General features: G+C 43.6%; 1 protein-coding gene across 1 annotated transcript in view; it reads left to right on the top strand.

The window, feature by feature from the left end:
* Window positions 1–17,011, top strand: part of TMPRSS12 (transmembrane serine protease 12) — a 73,203-nt gene that overhangs the window by 28,545 nt on the left and 27,647 nt on the right. The gene's annotated exons all lie outside the window — the stretch shown is intronic.

The following is a 17,011-nucleotide window of genomic DNA, read 5'->3' as shown; positions in this document are numbered from 1 at the left end:
TTTATTGAAAGAGCTTTTGATTTCTGTAAATATGACCTCCTGATGCTGCAAATTACCATTTTAGTTCTCTTTACAACCTTTAACCCCTTCCCTCTTTAGCCACTTTTGACCTTCCTGACCGAGCCTCATTTTTCAAATCTGACATGTGTCACTTTATGTGGTAATAACTCCGGAATGCTTTCACCTATCCAAGCGATTCTGAGATTTTTTTCTCGTGACACATTGAACTTTAAGTTACTGGCAAAATTTGCTCGATATGTTCAGTATTTAATTGTGAAAAACACCAAAATTTAGCGAAAAATTGCAAAAATTAGCATTTTTCTCAATTTAAATGTATCTACTTGTAAGACAGGCAGTTATAACACACAAAATTGTTGCTAATTAACATCCCCCATATGTCTACTTTAGATTGGCATTGTTTTTTGAACATCCTTTTATTTTTCTATGACATCACAAGGCTTAGAACTTTAGTAGCAATTTCTCACATTTTCAAGAAAATTTCAAAAGGCCATTTTTACAGGGGCCAGTTCAGTTGTGAAGTGGCTTTGAGGGCCTTATATATTAGAAACCCCATTTTAAAAACTTCACCCCTCAAAGTATTCAAAACAGCATTTAGAAAATGTCTTAACCCTTTACACATGTCACAGGAATTAAAGCAAAGTAGAGGTGAAATTTACAAATTTCATATTTTTTTGCAGAAATAAATTTTTTGTACAATTTTTTTTATAACACAGAAGGTTTTACCAGAGAAATGCAACTCAATATTTGTTGCCCAGTTTCTGCAGTTTTAGGAAATATCCCACATGTGGCCGTAGCGTGCTACTGGACTGAAGCATCGGCCTCAGAAGCAAAGGAACACCTAGTGGATTTTGGGGCCTTATTTTTGTTAGAATAAATTTTAGGCACCATGTGAAGTTTGAAGGGCTCTTGCGGTGCCAAAACAGTCAAAATCCCCCAAAAGTGACCCCATCTGGGAAACTACACACCTCAAGGAAATTATCTAGTGGTACAGTGAGCATTTTGACCGCACAGGTTTTTTTACAGAAATTATTGGAAGTAGGACGTGAAAATTAAAATCGACATTTTTTCAAAGAAAATGTAGGTTTAGCGATTTTTTTTCTCATTTCCACAAGGACTAAAGGAGAAAAAGCACCGTAAAATTTGTAAAGCAATTTTTCCCGAGTAAAACAATACCCCACATGTGGTAATAAACGGTTGTTTGGAGACACGGCAGGGCTGAGAAGGGAAAGAGCGCTATTTGGCTTTTGGAGCTCAAGTTTAGCAGGAATGGTTTGCGGAGGCCATGTCACATTTACAAAGCCCCTGAGGGGACAAAACAGTGGAAACCCCCCACAAGTGACCCCATTTTGGAAACTACACCCATTGAGGAAATTATCTAGGGGTATAGTGAGCGTTTTGACGCAACAGGTTTTTTGCATAAATTATTGGAAGTAGGCCCTGAAAATGACAATCTAAATTTTTTCAAAGAAAATGTAGGTTTAGCTAATTTTTTCTCATTTCCACAAGGACTGAAGGAAAAAAAGCACCACGAAATTTGTAAAGCAATTTCTCCCGAGTAAAACAATGCCCCACATGTGGTAATAAACGGCTGTTTGGAGACACGGCTTGGCTTAGAAGGGAAAGAGCGCTATTTGGCTTTTGGAGATCACATTGAGCAGGAATGGTTTGCGGCGGCCATGTCACATTTGCAAAGCCCCTGAGGGGAAAAAACAATGAAAACGCCCAAAAAGTGACACCATTTAGGAAACTACACCTCTTGAGGAATTCATCTAGGGGCGTAGTGAGCATTTTGACCCCACAGATGTTTCATAGAATTTATTAGAATTGGGCAGTGAAAATAAAAACAATCCTTTTTCTTCAATAAGACGTAGCTTTAGCGCAAATTTTTTCATTTTCGCAAACAAATAAAGGAAAAAAAAGAACCCAACATTTGTAAAGCAATTTCTCCCGAGTACGGCAATACCCCATATGTGGTCATAAACTGCTGTTTGGGCACACGGCAGGGCTCAGAAGGGAAGGACCGCCATGTGGAGTGCAGATGTTGCTGGATTGGTTTCTGGGCGCCTGTGGGCCCAAAACAGTGGAAACCCCCCAGAAGTGACCCAATTTTGGAAATTACACCCCTCAATGCATTTACCTAGGGGTGTAGTGAGCATGTTAACCCTGCAGGTGTTTTGTAGAAATTAGTGTGAACTCGATGTTGCAGAGTGAAAATGGGATTTTTTCCACAGATATGTGGACAATATGTTGTGCCCGGCTTGTGCCACCATAACAAGACAGCTCTCTAATTATTATGCTGGGTTTCCTGGTTTTAGAAACACCCTACATGTGGCCCTAATCTCTTGCCTGGACAGTCGACCAGGCTCAGGAGTGAAAGCGTACCATGTAAAATTGAGGCCTAATTTGGCGATTTACAAAGTATTGGTTCACAACTGCAGAGGCTCAGATGTGAAATAATAAAAATAAACCCCTTGGAAATGACCCCATTATGGAAACTGCACCCCTCAAGGCATTTATTAAGGGGTGTAGTGAGCATTTTCACCCCACAGGTCTTTTCCATAAATGAATGCGCTGTGGATGGTGCAAATTAAAAATTTATATTTTTCCCTAGATATGCCATTCAGTGGCAAATATGTCGTGCCCAGCTTATGCCACTGGAGACACACACCCCAAAAATTGCTAAAAGGGTTCTCCCGGGTATGACGGTGCCATATATGTGGAAGGAAACTGCTGTTTGGGGACGCTGTAGGGTTCAGATGGGAGGAAACGCCATTTGGCTTTTGGAGCGTGGATTTTGCTTGGTAGTAGTTTTGTTTGGAGTCTTACTGGTGTTTCCGTTTATAATGTAGGGCATATGTAAGCCGGGCGGAGTAAATAAGGGGCATAGTCAGGTGGTATAATAATGGGGTAAAAAAAAACAATAAAATGATCCATAGATGTTTGTTACGCTGTGACACAATCATTTCTGCACAGGCCGGTGTCGCACTGATATATGGCGTCCTTTATTATCCCCCTTTTGATCCACACTCCGCGCCTTTGTAGTTTGGGGAATTTTGCTAGGAAGTGTTGTCCTGGTATAATACGGGCACCGTCGCTTCCAGCGGATATGTTTGGGCCCTCCCTTTCCTGGTTCCCTAATTTTAGGTCCTTGATAAATCGCCTCTTCAAACAGAAGAAATGTTCCCCTCGGGCACAACTGCATATTTTTTTATTTCCTGACTTATTGGAGCCATAACTAATTTTATTTTTCATAGACGTAGCGGTATGAGGGCTGGTTTGTTGCGGGACGAGCTGTAGTTATTATTGGTACCATTTTGGGGTACATGCAACTTTTTGATCACCTTTTATCCTATTTTTTGGGATGCCAGGTAAACAAAAAAACGCAATTCTGGCACAGCTTTTTTCGTTTTTTTTATACAGCGTTCACCATGCGTTATAAATTACATGTTAACTTTATTCTGCGGGTCAGTACGATTCCGGCGATACCTATTTTATAGGACTTTTTTATATTTTACAACTTTTTGCACAATAAAATTACTTTTGTAAAAAGAATGTATTTTTTCTGTCGTCAAGTTATGAGAACCATAACTTTTTAATTTTTTTGTCGACGGAGGTGTATAAGGGCTTGTTTTTTGCGGGACGAGCTATAGTTTTTATAGGTACCATTTTTTGATACGTGCGACTTTTTGATCACTTTTTATTCTAACATTTGTAGGGCAAAGTGACTAAAAAACAGAAACTCTGGTAACGTTTTTTAAGTTTTTTTTTACGCTGTTCACCGCGTGCAATAAATAATATAATATTTTGATACCTCAGATCGTTACGGTCGCGGCGATACCAAATACATATGGTTTATTATTATTTTTCAATAATAAAGGACTTGATAAGAGTAAAAGGGGGATTGTGTTTTATTTGATTACTTGAAACTTTTATTGTTTTCAAACTTTTATTATTTGCACTTTTTTTTACACTTTTTTATACTTTTTTTTACACTTTTTCTCAAGTCCCACAAGGGGACTTGAAGGTCCAACGGTCAGATTTTTTTTTTTTCTAATACATTGCACTACCTATGTAGTGCAATGTATTAGATCTGTCAGTCATTCACTGACAGCAAGCCGATTAGGCTTCGCCTCCCGGCGGGGCCTAATCGGCTTCCGTAATGGCAGAGCAGGAGACCATTGTGTCTCCTGTTGACATAACAGCAGTCGCCAGTCCTGATTGCCTGTCAGGGCTGGCGATCTGCTAGTAACCGGTACGATGAAGCAATCGCTTTCGATTGCTGCATCGAAGGGGTTAATGGCAGGGATCGGAGCTAGCTCCGGTTCCTGCCGTTACAGGTGGATGTCAGCTGTACAGTACAGCTGACTTCCACCGCTGATGACGCCGGATCAGCTCCTGACCCGGCGCCATCTTGCCGGCAGCTACGGAAGCTGATCAGGCTCCGCCGCCGGGCGGATTTTGACCGGCTTCGGTGCTAGGCAGACCGGGAGGCCAGTATTAGGCAGACCGGGAGGCCAGTATTAGGCCTCCGGTTGCCATTGCAGCCACCGGAACCCCGGCAATTTCATTACTGGGGTTCCGATGAGCTGCAAACACCTTAAGTGCAGCGATCGCGTTTGAGCGCTGCACTTAAGGGGTTAATGGTGGGGATCGAAGCTAATTTCGGTCCCCGCCGTTACAGCCGGATGTCAGCTGTGAGATACAGCTGAGATCCGGTGATGATGGCACCGGCTCAGCTTCTGAGCCGGTCCCAAACATTCGGCGTAAAAGTACGGCAAGATGCGGGAAGTCAATGCTTTCCATGACGTACATTTACGGCAAATGTCGGGAAGGGGTTAAAATGTTTTGATCTCTGTTGTGCATAATAATTTGAAACAGTGCATTTTGAGTTTTTTACTTCTAAAAAAAAATCTGTTATCATTAGGAGATTTGTTCAATAAAATTCGCATTATACTCCAACGGTTGATGGCTTGAAGATTATACTGACTGTTATTTGCATCGACTATTTAGGAAAATCAGCGAAAAATAACATTTGCATAATAATTTGGAACGCGGTGTATATGTTATGAGCTTGGTTCTGGTGTTGTATATAGAACTATATTGCTTGTAAAATGCGCAAATGGTTTTATGCTCGAGTTGCATAAAAAAATATGTGGAAAATATATAACACCTCATTGATTGGTAGAGAAAACAAACATGGCGAGAGGGAAGGAGATGTCGGGAAAGAGGTTCATGGGGGGGCGCCAAACTGAATCTTTGCCCTGGGTGCTGGAGAACCTAGCTACGCCTCTGGAGAAGGGAGATTCATCACCTCACAGAACACGATTCCACTGCTCCAGAGTCCAGTAGTGGCGTGCTCCATGCGACGTTTGGCATTGTGCTTGGTGATATAAGGTTCACATGCAGCTGCTTGGCCATGGAAACCCATGCCATGAAGCTCCTGGCGCACAGTTTTTGTACGGATGTTAAAGGGGTTTTCCAGGGGAAAAAAAGAATGTGTCAAAGTATACTGTCTTCAACTTTAACTTACCAGTATGCTTCTTGTAATTACGGCCGCTTCCATTTCTCCTGTGCCGTGCGCCACGGGTCCGGAAGTTTTCTACTTGCATTCCAAGCAGTGTGTCGACACGGGCTCGTGCACGCTAAACGACTCCTGAACTCCTGTGTCGGTAGATAACAGCCCTCGTCAAGCTAAAGGGCTGGTCACTTGTTACGATAGAATTCTTGTTTCCGCCAATCTATTTGTTTTTTTCCACTACACTGCTGATCCCTTCCCCCGAAGGTGGGAGGGAGAATAGAACTAAGAGTTTTTTGCTAAGGCGCGCGCTTGGATCACGGACCGCCCAGTTACCAGAAGTAAAGAGGCTCTGCACTCAGTGAAATGGAACCAACTGCAAAGCAGTAAAAATTATAATTTAGTGCTCAAACAGTAGGGGGAGAATAAAGAAGTGATAAGAACAACATTTCAGGTATTTAAAAAAAATGTTGGTGCCTGGACAACCCCTTTAATGCTAGAGGAGGTTTGGAACTCTGCAGTTATTGAGTTGGCAGAGCGTTGGCGACTTCGTGGCTGAGTTGCTGTTGTTCCTCAACGCTTCCACTTTGCAATAATATCATCGTTGATCGTGGAATATCTAGGCGGGAAGAAATTTCATAAACTGACTTGTTGCAACAGTGGCATCCTATTACAATACAACGCTCAAATTCAGTGACCTCTGTAGAATGACCCATTCTTTCACAAATGTTTGTAAAGACAGACTGCATGTCTAGGTTCTTGATTTAAAGAGGCTCTGTCACCAGTTTATAACTGCCCTATCTTCTACCTAATCTAATAAGCGCTTTAATGTAGATAAGTAATGTGTTGTTTTTTTAAAAGTTTTTAAGCTATGAGCATTTTAAGTGTTATGCAAATTTGTTCTTAATGCCCAAGTGGGCGTTTTTTTTTACTCTTGACCAAATGGGCATAGTAAAGAGAAGTGTATGGCGCTGACCAATCAGCGTCATACACTTCTCTTCATTCATGTCCAGCTTAATCCACGGGACAGCATGATCTCGCGAGATCACGCTGAGCTGTGGATTAAGCTGGACATGAATGAAGAGAACTGTATGACTCTCCTATTAGATTAGGTAGAAGATAGGGCAGTTATAAACTGGTGACAGAGCCTCTTTAATACACCTTTGGCAGTGGGACTGAATGAAACGTCTGAATTCAATAATTAAGATTTGTGTCCCAATACTTTTGTCCATATATAGTATTTTAATTGGATCTGACATCTGTTATAGCTTGGAACAACATTAGTAAGGGCGGATTCAGACGAACGTGTTTTGCGTCCGTGCCAGCCGCGTGGTTTTCACGCGGCTCGCGCGGACCTATACAAGTCTATGGGGCAGTGCAGACAGTCCGTGAGTTTTGCGCAGCGTTAGTCCGCTGTGTAAAACTCGCGACATGTTCTATGTTTCGGTGTTTTTCGCGCATCACGCTCCCATTGAAGTCAATGTGTGCGTGAAAATCACGCATGCCCCACGGAAGCACTTCCGTGGGACAAGCGTTATTCGCGCAATAACAGTAAAAGAATGAATGTAAACAGAAAAGCACCACGTGCTTTTCTGTTTACAAACATCCAAACGGAGTGTCATAAAGATGGCGGCTGCCCGAAAAGCACGCAGCCACGCATCCATATGAACACGGCACACGGAGCTGTCAAGTGCCTTTTGCGCACGCATAACGCCGCGGTTTTTGCGTGCGCAAAACGCTCACGTTCGTCTGAATCTGGCCTAACACAGGGTATAAATAGTATTAGGGCCTGTTCACATCAGCGCTGGCCTTCCATTTGGCTTTTCATTTATCTTTTCCGCCAGAGGAACAGATGAACGGAAAGACAAATGGAAAGCATCTTTTTTTGTTTGCAATAGCATTGATATCAATGGTATTTTTTTGGTTTAAATGATATTTTTTTTGTTTCAGTTAGCAAACTACGCTATTAATTCCGTGAAAAAAAAAAAAGAAAACCTAGCGGAATGGAGACAAACTGAAACAAACTGAATAAAAAAAAATACCATTGAAATCAATGGTATTACAAACAGAAACCACTCTCTCCGTTCATCTGTACCTCTGACGGATAAGATGAACGGAAAGTCCAAACGTAAGGCCAACTCTGATGGGCACAGGCCCTTAGTTATATTAAAGTTTAATAGTTTACACACTATGAACCTCTTTTTTGGCTGGCAGACTCAATGCGTCTGGGTGAATCGTGGTGTCCTTCTGCGCATATCTGAATGGTCAATGTAATGGACTTGACAAAATACTCCAAATTGTTACAGTGGATTGAAAAAAAAATACCTCGTTAAATAAAATAATAATTTAAAAGCTATGGGTGAATATGTATTTACCCCCTTTGCTATGAAATCACTAAGTAAGGTCTTCTCAAACCAATTACCTTCAAAAGTCGCATAATTAGTTGAACAAGGTTCGTCTGTGTGCAATCAAAGTGTTAGGGGCCGTTCATATATGTCTGCTGTCCGCTTCAGTTTACCTCCAGTGTGTTGAAGAAAAGCCAGAGGCAAACTGATGCTAGAACGGATCCCAAAGATTTCTATGGGATCTGTTCTGGCGCAGGGGACATCAGTTGTGGCACCGGACCTCCCTGGGAGCCGGATCCAAAAACGTTACCTGCAGCGTTTTTGGTTCCGGCTCCCAGGGTGGTCCGGCGCCGTGTCCTATCTATTCTAATTGCGGTCGGATGAACACCAGGTGCTGCCACATCCACCTTCCGGCAGCACCCGGCGGGAAGGTAGATGTGGGCTGGGAGCGGAATCTCCGGCCATATCATTGCCGGGGATTCCGCTCCGTCTGACAACTACCCTCCAGATTCAGCGGGACAGTCCGCTGAAAAAAAAATGTTTAAGAAATTTTCTTTATATGAATAACTTTTTAACATATATCTTGCTAGAATTATTATACGTATCTTCACAACTTTTAACCTCTGCAAATACTTTTTTTTATATATCATGAATACAATTGAAAAAATGTCTATCTAATTGATTATAACTTCTGTGTTCCCGGCAGGGAACAGGTTAACAGAATCTATAATCAATTATATACTGCATGCACTAACATCCAACCTCTGCCTGTCAACCCCTCAGCCGGTCTCCGACATTGCAGACGAGAGCAGTGTAAATTGCAGCAAGGCCAGGCAGATCGCGACGAGCGGGCACTCTGGGGCGAGATTACATTATAGTGTCTGAAGTCTGCGCAGGACCCTGTGCAGTACCGGCCCCACCATGGAGGGTTATATAAATGACATGAAGACCCAATTCACACGACCGTTAAAAACGATCCGTGTGTCTGCTGGATTTCCCTGCCCGATCATAGTACATGTGAATGGGACTCCTGGCATCAGTCATTTAGGCTACAGCCACACGATAGTGAAAAAAGATGGCCATTAAAAATTGATCAATTGTCAGTTTTCCATGTCCATTTTGCATCAGTGTCTCCAAATTCTCATCCATTTCCAGTCCGTCTGTCCGTTTATCATGGGCGTTTAAATTATTTTTTTTAGGAAGTGCCGCAATGTCCCTGTAGATAGTGCCACAGTGCCCACATATAGTGACAGTGCCACAGTGCCCATGTAGATAGTTCCAAAATGTCCATGTAGATAGTGCCCACATAGTGCCACACTGCCCACATATAGTTCCCACATATAGTGACAGTGCCAGAGTGGCCATGTAGATAGTGCCGCATTCTCCCTGTAGATAGTGACCACATAGTGCCACAGTGCCCACATCAGTGCCACAGTGCCCATGTAATGAAAGTGCCCACATGTAATTCCAGTGCCCAAATGCAATGATAGTGCCACCCCCCAATATGGTGCCACAGTGCCCACGTAGATAGTGCCACACCCTCTATCAGATAGCACACCACCCCCCTAGTAGATCACAGCACTCTCTCCCTTGTGGATCGCAACCCCCCTCCCTTGTGGATCGCACCCACCTCCCTTATAGATTGCACCTCCCCTCCCTTGTAAATCGCAACCCCCCTCCCTTGTAGATCGCACCGCCCTCTTCCTTGTAGATCGCGCCGCTGTAGCTCCCACTAGGAGCTGAATCCCCAGCCAAAACTCTTGTCGGGGATTCGTCTTCTAGTGGCAGCTACAGCGGCGCGATCTACAAGGGAGGGGGTGAGAACCACAAGAGGGGGTGCGATCTACAAGGGAGGGGTGTTGTGATCTGCAAGAGAGGGTGGTTGCGATCTACAAGGGAGGGGGATGTGCGATCTACAAGGGGGTGCGATATACAAGGAGGGGGTGGTGGGATATGAAAGGGGGCATGGTGGTGGTGGGATATGCAAGGGGGGTGCTATCTACAGCGGTGTGGCTATATACTAGGAGTCTGCTTCTCCACGAAACTACTGTTCCATACTGCATCATTTTGTTCAGTACAGAACAGCACTTCCATGGGGAAGCAGAGACAGGACGGGGCAGATGAGGCAGCAGCGGGGCGGAGCTTCCTCCTGCAGCACAGCGGCACTAAATAATTAATTCAACAATTCTGTTAAAAACTGAATCGTGAGAGCCCTTGAGGGCGAATTAATCGAATTAATTAGATTAATCGCCCAGCCCTAGTTTGTGTGTGTGTGTGTGTGTGTGTGTGTGTGTGTGTGTGCAGTGGCGTAGCTATAGGGGTCACAGCGGTCGCAATTGCGACCGGGCCCCGAAGCCAGGGGGCCCAAGGCCCCCCCGCACCACATCAATAAAAAGTTACTATAGTAACTCGGGCCACGGGCCCCTGTTACTATCGTAACTGACTGTACTTACCTTCCTGGTTCCGGATCGCAGTGGAGGTCCTGACGTCACAGCCCTGTGCGCAGCGCATGGCGTCACAACGCTATGCGCTGCGCACAACATCGAGAGGACAGGACTTCCGCCACGGCTGAAGAGGAAGGTAAGATTAGTATCACTGACGGCTAAAGCTGATTGGCGGGGTCCGACTCCCGGGACCCGCCAATCAGCTGTTTTGAAGGGGCCGCAGCACTCGTACGAGAGCTGCTTCCCCTTCATTCCGGTCACACTGTGAATCCGTGTCGGCGATTCCCAGTGTGAGCGAGTAGTGAAATGAAGGGGAAGCAGCTCTCGTACGAGTGCTGCGGCCCCTTCAAAACAGCTGATTGGCGGGTCCCGGGAGACGGACCCCGACACATGAGCTATTGATGGCCTATCCTGAGGATAGGCCATCAATGTTTAGGGACTGGACAACCCCATTAAGCCTACGATGTAGCAGGCTTAGAGGGCCCATGAGACAGGATCACAGATTGTGTGATCCTGTCTGCTGGGCCCTGTATCTAAGCCAATCACATGGTAGGCTTAGATACATGGCCCATGTGTGATCCTGTCTGATGGGCCCTGTATTTAAGCCTACCACACGGTAGGTTTAGATACAGGGCCCCAGCACACAGTAATTTTATACTGTATAAGATTACTGTCTGCTGGACCCTGTATCTAAGCCTACCTTGTGGTAGGCTTAGATACAGGGTCCCACAGACAGTATCACACATGGGCCCTGTATCTAAGCCTAACACATGTGTTACTAATCGTTTTTTGTGTTCTCTTACAGGTTCGGTCGTTGGACTACGTCGTATTCCATGACTACTTAGATGACGGCTTTTTTTATTATCAATAAAATGGTTAATGAGGGTTGTGTGTTTTTTTTTTTTATTTCAATAAAATATTTTTTCTATGTCTTTGTGGTTTTTTTTAAACTATATTACTACTGCCTTAGTAATGGCCGCCGGCTGATTGACAGCATCCATTGCTAACCCCTTAGTGTTAGCCGGTGCAGAGGCCAACACTAACCCCCATTATTACCCCGGTACCCACTGCCACCAGGGGTGCTGGGAAGAGCCGTGCAGTGATGGTCGGTCACTGGGGCGGCCGCAGGCTGGTATTATCAGGCAGGGACAGGCCAGAAACAGTGGCCCTTCCCACCCTGGTTATGCTAGGCTGCTGCTGCTTTATTGTATCTGGCTGGTTATGAAAAATGGTGGGGACCCAACGTCATTTAAAAAAAATAATATAAAAAAGAATTGGAAAGAACGATGTGGGGTCCCTCCCAATTTTCATTACCAGCCAGATACAACACAGCAGCAGCAGGCAGCATTACCAGGGTGGTAGGTGCCACTGTTTTTGGCCTTCCCCAGCCTAATACTACCAGCCTGCGGCCGCCCCAGTGCCTGGCCGTCACTACAGATGGTCGGGTACTGGTTCGTACCCAGCTCTTCCCAGTACCCCTGGCGGCCGTGGGTACCGGGGTAATAATGGGGGTTAGTGTTAGCCTCTGCACGGCTAACATTAAGCCCCGCCTTAGTAACAGAGGTTGTCAATCAGCCAGCGGCCATTACTAAGGCGGTGATAATAAAGTTTAAAAAAATACAAGCACATAGAAAAAATATTTTATTGAAATAAAAAAACACAACCCTCATTAACCATTTTATTGAGAATAAAAAAAATGCTGACATTGAAGTAGTCCTCGAATCCGAAGTCCAACAACCGAACCTGTAAAAAAACACAAACACACAAAAATAATTAGTAACACATAAAGAAGCAAAATTATTATTCTTACCTTTCCTGGGTCCAGCGCTGGAGCCGCAATGTCAGCGAGCTGAGTCCTGTATCTAATCCGATCATGTGTGATACTGTCTGCTGGGCCCTATATCTAATCCAATCATGTGTGATACTGTCTGCTGAGCCACTGTATCTAATCCTATCATGTGTGATACTGTCTGCTGAGCCACTGTATCTAATCCTATCATGTGTGATACTGCCTGCTGAGCCACTGTATCTAATCCTATAATGTGTGATACTGTCTGCTGAGCCACTGTATCTAATCCTATCATGTGTGATACTGTCTGCTGAGCCACTGTATATAATCCTATCATTTGAGATACTGTCTGCTGAGCCACTGTATCTAATCCTATCCATAGTTGATAGGGTCGTAGTGCTATAGATATGCTGTCTCATATACACACATACATTTTTTTGGGCGGACACATATGTATTGGGGCTATTTCCCCTGCCATTTTAAGTCCTTAGTGACGCCCCGGCTGCTAGTGCTGCATTCTTGGGTCACTTAGGAGACCCAGCAATGCAGCTGAAAGCTGCGGACTGTCGGCCATGAGAAGTTTGCGGGGGGGGGGCCCAATAAGAACTTTTGCATCGGGGCCCATGAGCCTTTAGCTACGTGTGTGTGTGTGTGTGTGTGTGTGTGTGTGTTTATATATACAATAGCAGTGAGTTTAAAAAAAAGCAAATAAAGCGCAAAATCATTAGAATAACTTTTATTTGCCTAAATGCAATGCACTGGTAATAGTCCACATTTAATTCCAAATCAAAACAATAGCAAAATGTATCCAGTCAGTGTTAACCCCTTCCCGACATCCGCCGTATATGTACAGCGGTGTCGGAAAGGGGTTCCCGAAAAGCACAGTACAGTTACGTCGCGGTGATAGTGCGGGCTCACGCACCGCCGGGTCTCAGCTGTATGTTGCAGCTGAAACCCTGCTGTAACGGCAGGGACCCAATCTAGCTGTGATCCCTGCCATTATCACCTTAGGTAAAGCGATCGCTGCATCTTAGTGGTTTGTAGCAAATCAGCATCCCTGCAATCGCAGGTTCTCCGACTGCTACTATGGCAACAGGAGGCCTAACAACGGCCATCTGCTCTGCTGATTACGGAAGCCGATTAGGCCCCACCTGGAGGCGGAGCCTAATCGGCTTGCTGTCATGAACAACTAACAGTTATGATATATTGCACTACATAGATAGTGCAATGTATTAGAAAAGCAATCAAACAGTTGGACTTTCAAGTCCCCTAGTAGGACTAAAAAAAGTGAAAAAAAAGTTGTACAAAAAGGTTTCAAGTAATAAAATAAAGCACAATCGCCCCTTTTTCCCTTATCAAGTCCTTTATTATTGAAAAAAATATATAAACCATACATATTTGGCATCGCCGCTTCCGTAACGGCCTGAACTATAAAAATATGTTATTTATCCAGCGCGGGGGACGCCGTAAAAAAATAAAATCAAATTTAAAAAAAATTACAGGTATTCTGGTCATGTGATCTCCTCTCCCCTTTCTGGAAGACAGTTCACTCCATTACTTCTAATGTTACTGGTCTCACCCTGCCTCACGAACTGGGCCTCTTCCTACTCCATCACAGCGACATTTTCTTGCACAACTATAAGCGCTCGCTTCTAAGACGCCTCCTGAATGCAGCGAGGGTGTGTGTTCCGGCACTTCGGAAGTCCACTACACCACCAAGCATTCCTCAATTGTTACCTAGAGTTAGCAAAATGATGCGCATGGAACACCTGAAAACCTTCGGGAGGAAACGAACTGTGGCAGTTGACGAAACGTGGTCCCTTTGGCTCCAATTCCTCTACTGAATATGTTGGTCTCATGGCTGCCCAGGCCTGATGTTCCTCGCCACCTAATTTCTTGGCCACGTAAGTGTATGCTTTAACTTTTATTTCATTTTTATTTATTTCTTTCCCTTCTCCACCACCCCCCCCCCCCTCCCACCGCACACACTTTAATGCCTCCTTTTATGTTTGTTTTTCCTAGCTCTCCCACTACGCTTCACTGTCTTCTCAGGTGTCGAGAGCTAATTGGTTCAGTATTGGTCCGGTCCCTTGACGTTTATAATGTCTTTCAATTTATACAGCCAATCCTGCTTTATTTTTACTGATCTACTTATGTTTTGATTCATGTGATTGGATAATCATGGGTTATGTAGAGCTATTTGGGTTTTCCTTTTTCTTTTTTTTTTGTATTCTTTCTATTTGATGTCTTTATTGCTAAAATTGTAAAGCCAAATAAAACCTTTTATTGCAAAAAAAAAAAGAGACAGAATTGCTGTTTTTTGGTCACTTTGGCTTCCAAAAATTGGAATAAAAAGTGATCAAAAAGTTGCATGTATCCAAAAAACAAGCCCTCATACAGCTCCATCGACAAAAAAGTTAAAAAGTTATGGCTCTCAGAACATGGCGACAGAAAAAATACATTCTTTTTACAAAATAAATTTTATTGTGCAAAAAGTTGTAAAACATAAAAAAGTGCTATAAATTTGGCATCGCCGGAATCGTACTGACCCACAGAATAAAGTTAACATGTAATTCATAATGCATGGTGAGTGCTTTATAAAAAGGAACTAAAAAACTATGCCAAATTTGGTGTTTTTTGGTCACCTTGGCTTACAAAAAAAAGGATAAAAAGTGCTCAAAAAGTCGCATGTACCCCAAAATGGTTCCAATTAAAACTATAGCTTGCCCCATAAAAAAACATCCCTCATACCACTACGTCTATGAAAAAATAAAATAAGTTAAGACTCCCATAAGTCAGGAAAGAAAAACATGCAATTGTGCAGGCCCGAGGGGAACATTTCTTCTGTTTCAAGAGGCGATTTATCAAGGCCCTAAAATTAGGGAACCAGGAAGGGGAGCGCCCAAACATATCTTCTGGAAGCGAGGGCGCCCATATTATACCAGGACAACACTTTCCCAGCAAAATTACACAAACTGCAAAGGTGCGGAGTGTGTACCAAAAGGGGGATAAGAAACGACACCATTTATCAGTGCGACACATCTATGGATTCTTTTATTGTTTTTTTTTACCCCATTATTATACCACTTGGCTATGCCCCTGATGTACTCTGCCCAGCTTACATATGCCCCCACGTTATAAACTAATTTACCAGTAAAACTCCAAATAAAACTACTACCAAGCAAAATCCGCTCACCAAAAGCAAATGGCGCTTCCTCACTTCTCAGCCCTACATTGTGCCCAAACAGCTGTTTACTTCCACATATATGTCATCACCATACCAGGGAGAACCCTTTTAACAATTTTTGGGGTGTGTGTCTCCAGTGGCACAAGCTGGGCACGACACACTACCGTTCAAAAGTTTGGGGTCACCCAGACAATTTTGTGTTTTCCATGAAAACTCACAATTATATTTATCAAATGAGTTGCAAAATGACTAGAAAATATAGTCAAGACATTGACAAGGTTAGAAATAATGATTTTTATTTGAAATAATAATTTTCTCCTTCAAACTTTGCTTTCGTCAAAGAATGCTCCATTTGCAGCAATTACACCATTGCAGACCTTTGGCATTCTAGCTGTTAATTTGCTGAGGTAATCAGGAGAAATTTCACCCCATGCTTCCAGAAGCCCCTCCCACAAGTTGGATTGGCTTGATGTGCACTTCTTGCGTACCATACGGTCAAGCTGCTCCCACAACAGCTCTATGGGGTTGAGATCTGGTGACTGCGCTGGCCACTCCATTACAGATAGAATACCAGCTGCCTGCTTCTTCCCTAAATAGTTCTTGCATAATTTGGAGGTGTGCTTTGGGTCATTGTCCTGTTGTAGGATGAAATTGGCTCCAATCAAGCGCTGTCCACAGGGTATGGCATGGCGTTGCAAAATGGAGTGATAGCCTTCCTTATTCAAAATCCCTTTTACCTTGTACAAATCTCCCACTCTACCAGCACCAAAGCAACCCCAGACCATCACATTACCTCCACCATGCTTGACAGATGGCGTCAGGCACTCTTCCAGCATCTTTTCAGTTGTTCTGCGTCTCACAAATGTTCTTCTGTGTGATCCAAACACCTCAAACTTCGATTCGTCTGTCCATAACACTTTTTTCCAATCTTCCTCTGTCCAATGTCTGTGTGTTTTTGCCCATATTAATCTTTTCCTTTTATTAGCCAGTCTCAGATATGGCTTTTTCTTTGCCACTCTGCCCTGAAGGCCAGCATCCCGGAGTCGCCTCTTCACTGTAGACGTTGACAATGGCGTTTTGCGGGTACTATTTAATTAAGCTGCCAGTTGAGGACCTGTGAGGCGTCTATTTCTCAAACTAGACTCTAATGTACTTGTCTTGTTGCTCAGTTGTGCAGCGGGGCCTCCCACTTCTCTTTCTACTCTGGTTAGAGCCTGTTTGTGCTGTCCTCTGAAGGGAGTAGTACACACCGTTGTAGGAAATCTTCAGTTTCTTGGCAATTTCTCGCATGGAATAGCCTTCATTTCTAAGAACAAGAATAGACTGTCGAGTTTCACATGAAAGCTCTGTTTTTCTAGCCATTTTGAGAGTTTAATCGAACCCACAAATGTAATGCTCCAGATTCTCAACTAGCTCAAAGGAAGGTCAGTTTTATAGCTCCTCTAAACAGCAAAACTGTTTACAGCGGTGCGAACATAATTGCACAAGGGTTTTCAAGTGTTTTCTAATCATCTATTAGCCTTCTAACACAGTTAGCAAACACAATGTACCATTAGAACACTGGAGTGATGGTTGCTGGAAATGGGCCTCTATACACCTATGTAGATATTGCATTAAAAACCAGACGTTTTCAGCTAGAATAGTCATTTACCACATTAACAATGTATAGAGTGTATTTCTGATTAATTTAATGTTATCTTCATTGAAAAA

Source organism: Rhinoderma darwinii, chromosome 2 (assembly GCF_050947455.1).
Source record: "Rhinoderma darwinii isolate aRhiDar2 chromosome 2, aRhiDar2.hap1, whole genome shotgun sequence".
NCBI classification, from domain to species: Eukaryota; Metazoa; Chordata; class Amphibia; order Anura; family Rhinodermatidae; genus Rhinoderma; species Rhinoderma darwinii.
Note: the sequence above shows the minus strand (reverse complement) of the source record. Positions and strands in the feature narration are given on the sequence as shown.